The sequence below is a fragment of the Amblyomma maculatum genome, chromosome 5 (assembly GCF_055883805.1).
Source record: "Amblyomma maculatum isolate TAMU_Amacu chromosome 5, ASM5588380v1, whole genome shotgun sequence".
Classification (NCBI taxonomy): Eukaryota; Metazoa; Arthropoda; class Arachnida; order Ixodida; family Ixodidae; genus Amblyomma; species Amblyomma maculatum.
In genome coordinates, this window is record NC_139348.1 from 87105389 (window position 1) to 87112378 (window position 6990).

The window sequence follows — 6990 nt, forward strand, 5'->3', positions numbered from 1 at the left end:
GCCAAGCGGGCTTCGAATGAGGGGCGAAAAGTCTTATTGGAAAGCAATACTACGCCAGGTCTAACCGCTCGTCGCGGTTTGCCGGTCCGTGTACCCAGAGAGAGAGGGAGAGAAAACATTATAAAATGCAAAAAAGAAAAATAATCTAGAGCTGCGGTCGTTGGGTCCTCAGTCCAGGACTCCCGCGGCCTTTGCTGCCCTGCTGGCCCGTTCAATCCCACAAAACTGGTCTTTTGACTCCGAACTGGACAGCGCATCCTCCCACTGCTCCGGCGTGGCGTTGTGAAATATCAGCACTGCATGTACCTTCTGGCAGGCCCATGTGATATGATGAATTGTCGGTTTCTGTCCACACCAGGGACACGTGTCTCTGTGTACGGTCGGATGTATCTTGCTGTATGAAGACAGGCATGGATAAGAATTTGTTTGTAGCTGCCGCCACGACACCCCCCGCTCCCTGTTTAACGACTTGTGGGGCGGAGTATACCGTCTTGTGGTCCCCCGGTAGTGCACCAAAATGTCTGCGTAGGTAAGAGTCACTGTCCCGGTCTCTTCGGCCTCTGACTTCCCTCGGTTTGCTTAACCTCGAGCTATGAGATCGGACTGGATGTTCCCGTTTACCCAGAGCCGGTGCTGCGCCTAACAGAAGAAGAAGAAAAAAAGAGAAGAAAGATAAGAAAAAAAAAAGAAAATGAGCGCTCGGTCTCCCGCAGCTAATGCTTTCGCTCCATATTCACTTCAGCAGCGTTGAAGCGCTCTGATTTTTTCTAAATGCCTTTTGAAGAAATCTAGAAAGTTCCCGCGTACTGCAAGGTTATTTCACCTACTTAAGTGGTTGACATGAACTTGTGTTTGCTGCAGTAATAGCAGGTAAAATCCATTTCATAGTGCTTATTATCCTTTTCCAGCGAGTAGCACATTTCAAAATCTTGAAGAATGATGTCAGTGATGGAATCAAAATGCAAACGAGTAATATTATCATTATTGTTTTTATTAAAACATCAGCCGTCTTTCATAACTCAACGGAGTTGCTTAAGCACATATCTAATTTGCAAACAAAATAAAGGAAGACAAGCTATGAGTATAATATTAGCATAAACGAACACACAACATATTGGTACTGAAAACACATTCGCAAACCGAACAATTAAGAATTTAAGAAAGTCTCCATCTTTGCCGATCAAGGAATATTCAGACAGCGATATGATATGCCTAGAAATAAACTGGCCAATATATTCTAAACACTATAGTGATAATAATCAGATCACCGGGGAGCGTGCGCCATTCGTGTTCACTCATAACAGAAGCGGCGGAGGAACCCCCCTGAGATAACGCAGGCGTAAAGATACGGTATTTTAAACATCACTACAGCACTACAACAATACATAGTAATGTGACGTACACATACATAGACAGAACATAAAGGCTAAATTAGTTCAATGGCAAGCACGACACCACGAAATTCACTCTGATGCTGTATATAAGATTTGGCGATTTAAACTCATGTGACAATTCATAATATTGCATGGAAAAAAAAGTGCAGAGAAAATGTACCATTTCGCTGCTAAAATCTCAGAATGCTATTTTGACGGACATTTGAGGTATATAATGTCTTAGTTTTTGTTTTTCTGTCTTTATCATCTTTCTGGTCACCTATTTTGAGTCAAATTCTTGTCTGCATATCTGATAGCCGACCTGAAGAAAACATATACACTGCTCACTAAACGAAGCAGTAAAAACAGCTGTGCCGACTAATAAATTATTTATCTTTCAAGACGAGCGACCCGCAAAAGAGCCCTGCAAAAATAAGTAATGGAACCTAGCTGAGGTGCGAGCATTACGTACATGTATAATTTGACAGACATATATTGACGGAGAACAAGGTGATATTCAGAGCTGTATGCATTACACTCCGCTTCAACAACCAGAAAATATGAGCAAAAGGTTTCGCAAAACAATAACAGAATTTAGTCCCTTCAGTTCACCTAGCCACGGAAGGATGCTTCGAAGTCTACATTGTAAAATCAAAGAAATTGTCAGTCATACAGCAGCGGACACCATTTTCTGCGAAGACGGCCAGCAAGACTATCAGTTCTTCCCACTTCTCAATCCTCCTTTCTCAGACGGTTGAAGTTGGGTCTCTAACAGGTAACTTTGATAGTAGCAAGCATAGTGTCTGTGGCACCTTGTTCAAGTGTAATAATTCGTATAGAATGGCATTATCTACCACTACTTCGCGTCTTACATTTTTGGTATGCTACATTAGCACCGTCACGAAACGAATAACGCTCACCGTAGTACAGATATGTTATACCGAAAAGATATGGTCATAAAGCCTATATTTCCATCGTTGATGTATTCTGTCATGTACCCGACGAAAGCATCTGCAGCATGAACACATGTGCAAAAATTTGTGTTTTATATAGGATTTGGTTCTTGATAAACAGAATTACTAAGCTCCTAGATGCTTATTGCGCATTTTAAGCTTTCCCATGTCGGGCGTTGCGAGTCTGTAGCCCCCTGTTCGTGCAAACGTCTCCAATTTTACTTTACATGATGTGCTTCTCTTAAGCATAAGAAATGAGGTTCTTCTTTCTTTCCCGCCGACAAGCTTAGCGTGTGAATTTCGCGATGGATGCCAGAACCATTGTTGTAGCAAACACGCAGCTTCTTAATCCCGCGACTGCGGCGAACTATAGGAGACTGCTGAAAGCGGCATTATAGCCCAGACGAGGCATCGACGCAGCGACAAGATCCATTGTGGGAGATCAGTAAAGCCGAATGCGGACTGGTTGCGTTATCCCAGCGCTCATGGTCCCAATGCCACTGATATGTTGTCCATCCTGCCGGCCTTGCCCACTGGTGCCCGGAGACTGGAGTGCCAGAGAACGTGCCTGATGTGCAACAGCAAGTGGCGCTTGAGGCTGTCCTGCAAGTGCTGCAAAATCTGCTGCAAAGTGTGCTGCAATGTCTGGTGCAAATTGCAGTAAATACGTTGCTGGGACGAATATTGCATCACGCTGTTCCTCAGACAGCATTGCATCCACTTGTGTCCTTGTAACTGGTGCCTTACCCATGGCAGGTTGAGTAGATTGTCACTGACGCAGCGCTGGAAGTAAAAAAGAAAGCAGCTGTTGTGTAAATTGCGAAGTTATTACTTTTGTCTCAGCCCCATACTCTACTTCAGGATACCTTTCTTCCTTTCGTTCCCTCTCACTCGATATTTCGGAATATTTTCTGTATATTTCTGTACTGTGCGGTATACAAACGCAATTTGTGCTAAGGATCTCGAATTCTGCTGTACCACAATAGTTTTGCTGACGCCATGCAAGCGCAGTCAGGTTAACACAAGTTGCTGTTAAGAGCTACGTGGTAGGCAAGCGTCACGGATGAGCTAGGGTTTGGGATGAGCGGAGCGGCGCAGAGCGACAGGCAAGCACAAATATAACCTAGCACACGTTTTCACCAGTGCGATGCGACAAAGCGCTCACACATTTAGAAATCCTGGTCCGTTCCGGCAAAGTGTCACCAGGGGTATCGAAGCATGAAATAACTTATGAAAAGCCGCATCCAACGCCCGCAAAATTTATTTATTGGTGTTTGGGTAGTTGTTGAAAGTAAGGAGCTGTGCCTCTTCAGGTAATCCGTTAGCGAGTTTCAGCGGCCATTTCTCGCCCAACCTGAAGGGAATGCTATATGTCCCGACGTATGGGGTCAGGTTGAACCTGTGGCACTCTGACAGACGGCCATAGTATCCGTTCGGTAGATGAGGAAATCAGCAAAATATTCTTCTTTGTGTACAAAGCTTGAAAGAGCATTACCAGCCATTAGTTTGTCGCTGTGCAATTTCAGTGTTGAAACTGATCACGGGAGCGTGCACGGCATTCGCAGTGAAGTGCGTGAACTTGTAAGTATTGGAAAAATTCAAAACGAAAATATGTCTAAAGCCCATTTATAAAACGACATTTTGGGGGGGGGGGGAAATTCATGTGACATACATGTACGACCTCCTCTATCCCTCAAGTCTCCGAGTCGGTACAAAATTTGTAACACCCTGCCATGACATTTTTTCTGTTTAGATGTTTCATCACAAAGTTTTGCATGTCAGTCGTTCGTGATGAGGAAAGTCTGATCTGAGTGACGTACAAGAAAACATTACGTGGCCAGATATAACGGTGTGCACTGAATAGCCCCTTTTCTATGGAACCAAAAGTAAAATAAATCAGAGGAGCTGCAGAATTCATTTTTACTAAAAGGAATAGCAAAAACTGAGTTGGCCGATAGGTAAAGATCGCTTTTTTTTTCATTACAACATGAAGGCGACACTATTTGCGCCTACCGTGCAGTACATGCCACCTAAGCTTTCGATACAGGCTATGAATGAGAATTCAAGTTGTGTACGTTTCTCAGATTAGGTATCCATTGAAATAAGCGAAGCGTATATCATTTTTCCAGACCTTGGAATTCAGCGCGTTATAACTTAATATGATTGGTTGTAAAGGTAACTGCGGCTTTTATCCACCTCTTATCAACGTGCTCTCTTTTTTTTTTCAGCAGTTCGCATCGCGAACACCAATTGATGTCAGCGCGATTCCACCTGTTTCATTTCTGTCTATTTCACACCTGTGCTCAGCCATTGTAAATTCCACTGGAGAAAATAGCCGAGAAGTGAAATGTTTCCAATGCCAAAAGGGACACTCAACACTGGGGATTTCACATATCACAAATGAATATACTTAAAGGCGGCTCCAAAACTGCGTCAATATTCATGGTATTTGACCTCATATTTGCTAAACTGCTTCCAGTCCCATAGCAGTAGTTTTCTTCTTGTGCCAAAACTAATACTAGCATATGAACAAGACCTCGCTTTGCTGCTGGTCCGTACGTACGTACGTACGTACGTACATACATACATACATACATACATACATACATACATACATACATACATACATACATACATACATACATACATACATACATACATACATACATACGTACGTACGTACGTACGTACGTGCGTACATACATACATACATACATACATACATACATACATACATACATACATACATACATACATACATACATACATACATACATACATACGTACGTACGTACGTACGTGCGTACGTACATAAATACACACACACACACAAACACACACACACACACACACACACACACACACACACACACACACACACACACACACACACACACACACACACACACACACACACACACACACACACACACACACACACACACACACACACACACACACACACACACACACACACACACACACACACACACACACACACACACGTACCCCGCCGGGGTGGCACAGTGGTTACGGCGTTCGACTACTGTTCCCAAGGGCGCGGGATCGAATCCCGGCCTGGGGGGCCGCTCTTCGATGGAGGCAAAAAGCAAGGCGCCCGCCTGCTGTGCGATGTCAGTGCACGTTAAAGAACCCCAGGTGGTCGAAATTTCCGGAGTCCTCCACTACGGCGTCTCTCACAGCCCGAGTCGCTTTGGGACGTTAAACTCCACAAAACCAAAACCAATGCACAGACACGTATATGTATATATATATATATATATATATATATATATATATATATATATATATATATATATATATAGGCGTGTTGTGGTCGCTTGTGATAGTGTTCTTCTGGTGTGGAATTCACCATGTATATAGGAGTTGTCCCACCCACACGCGCGTAAAAGGGCACAATGAACAGGTCCAGTGACATTTTGCGTCTCACTGCGACTTTCGGTGGAACACTGCATGAATTTGTTTCCTGTAGCGTATCTAAGTACCGCCGAGTAGCCGGAACCTACCTATAGAGTAATAAAGCGAAATTGGGGAACTCACCGCTGTTGAGGCAATCACGGAAAACTTTGGCAGACGATCCAAGCGGCTACGCTGTTTTGCCGTCACCCGGGACCAAGCCAGCGGAGGGGGAGACCTGGAGACGATGGCGTCAGATATGCACCCTCGCTAATATTAGCTTGCAATCGCTCTTTTCTCGTTCAAAAGCTCAGTTGCTTAGATGCAAAGCGGCGACAAAAGGCTCACCTGGTCGTCTGCAGATCTACAGAAGAGTACAGATCGCTCACCTTGGCGGGCTCTGGCAGACACCGGCAGCGGAAATGAGACTCCTCGTTTTCGTCCGCGGTTCTGCCGCTTCCCTCCTCCCCGATGCAGGCGTTCTGTCGTATCGTGTAGCGCGACTGTGTACGGGGAGGAATGCGAAGCGACAGACGACGACCGTGCGTACACCGACAGCAGTGTGTTCCCAGGCGCGAGCTAGCGCGTAGAGGTGCAAGCAAAGGCGTCTGCAAATGCGGCGTTCGGGTTCTTCGCGACTGGGACCAACACACCATTCTGGTTAGAGGTGTTCTGCATAGTTTGGTGCTTTAATTTCCATTTTACGTGTCGATAACGATACACGTGTAAGAATGGCGCTACAAATTCATGATTAATCGCGAACTATGTCGTTCGCGCATAGCTTCCTTTCCTCTCTTATGTACAAATTATAGGGCAGCGCTAATTTTATGCCACCGCCCTGAAACATTCGTTTTCGTGATACCACTGGAAACGCGTATTTTGTCTACCAAGCAGTTGTCGCCATTACATAGTTGGCACTATTATGACGATGTCCATTATTTTTCTACCCATCAGACCCATAATCATCCCGGTACTTTCACAGCAACACAGCCTCCATAACGTTTTACTGTCAAGGTGGCCTTACGTATACGCAGATACGTTTAAGGTATGACTGGTCTTTAAGACGTAAATCATCCGCTATGTACCGTATTGCTTTGCCGTATACAGTTCCAGCCTCAACTCGCACTCTGATATCCATAACCCGGCGCTTCAAAATTCTCTATCCCTCGCCCCACCAAATCGTACTCTTCCACAATACCAGCAAATCAAGTCGGCGTTTGACCGGTAGAGGGGTAGTCATTGTTCTT

At 44.7% G+C, this 6990-nt stretch overlaps 1 long non-coding RNA gene across 1 annotated transcript; it reads right to left on the reverse strand.

Annotated features, from left to right (window-relative positions):
- Positions 1-1028: 1028 nt before the first annotated feature.
- On the reverse strand, positions 1029-6134 carry LOC146188643 (uncharacterized). Its single transcript, XR_014707249.1, has 3 exons — positions 6092-6134; positions 5888-5981; positions 1029-3109 (listed from the first exon to the last, which is right to left on the reverse strand). It is a non-coding gene; the product is annotated as an uncharacterized LOC146188643 (long non-coding RNA).
- Between the last annotated feature and the right edge of the window lie 856 nt (positions 6135-6990).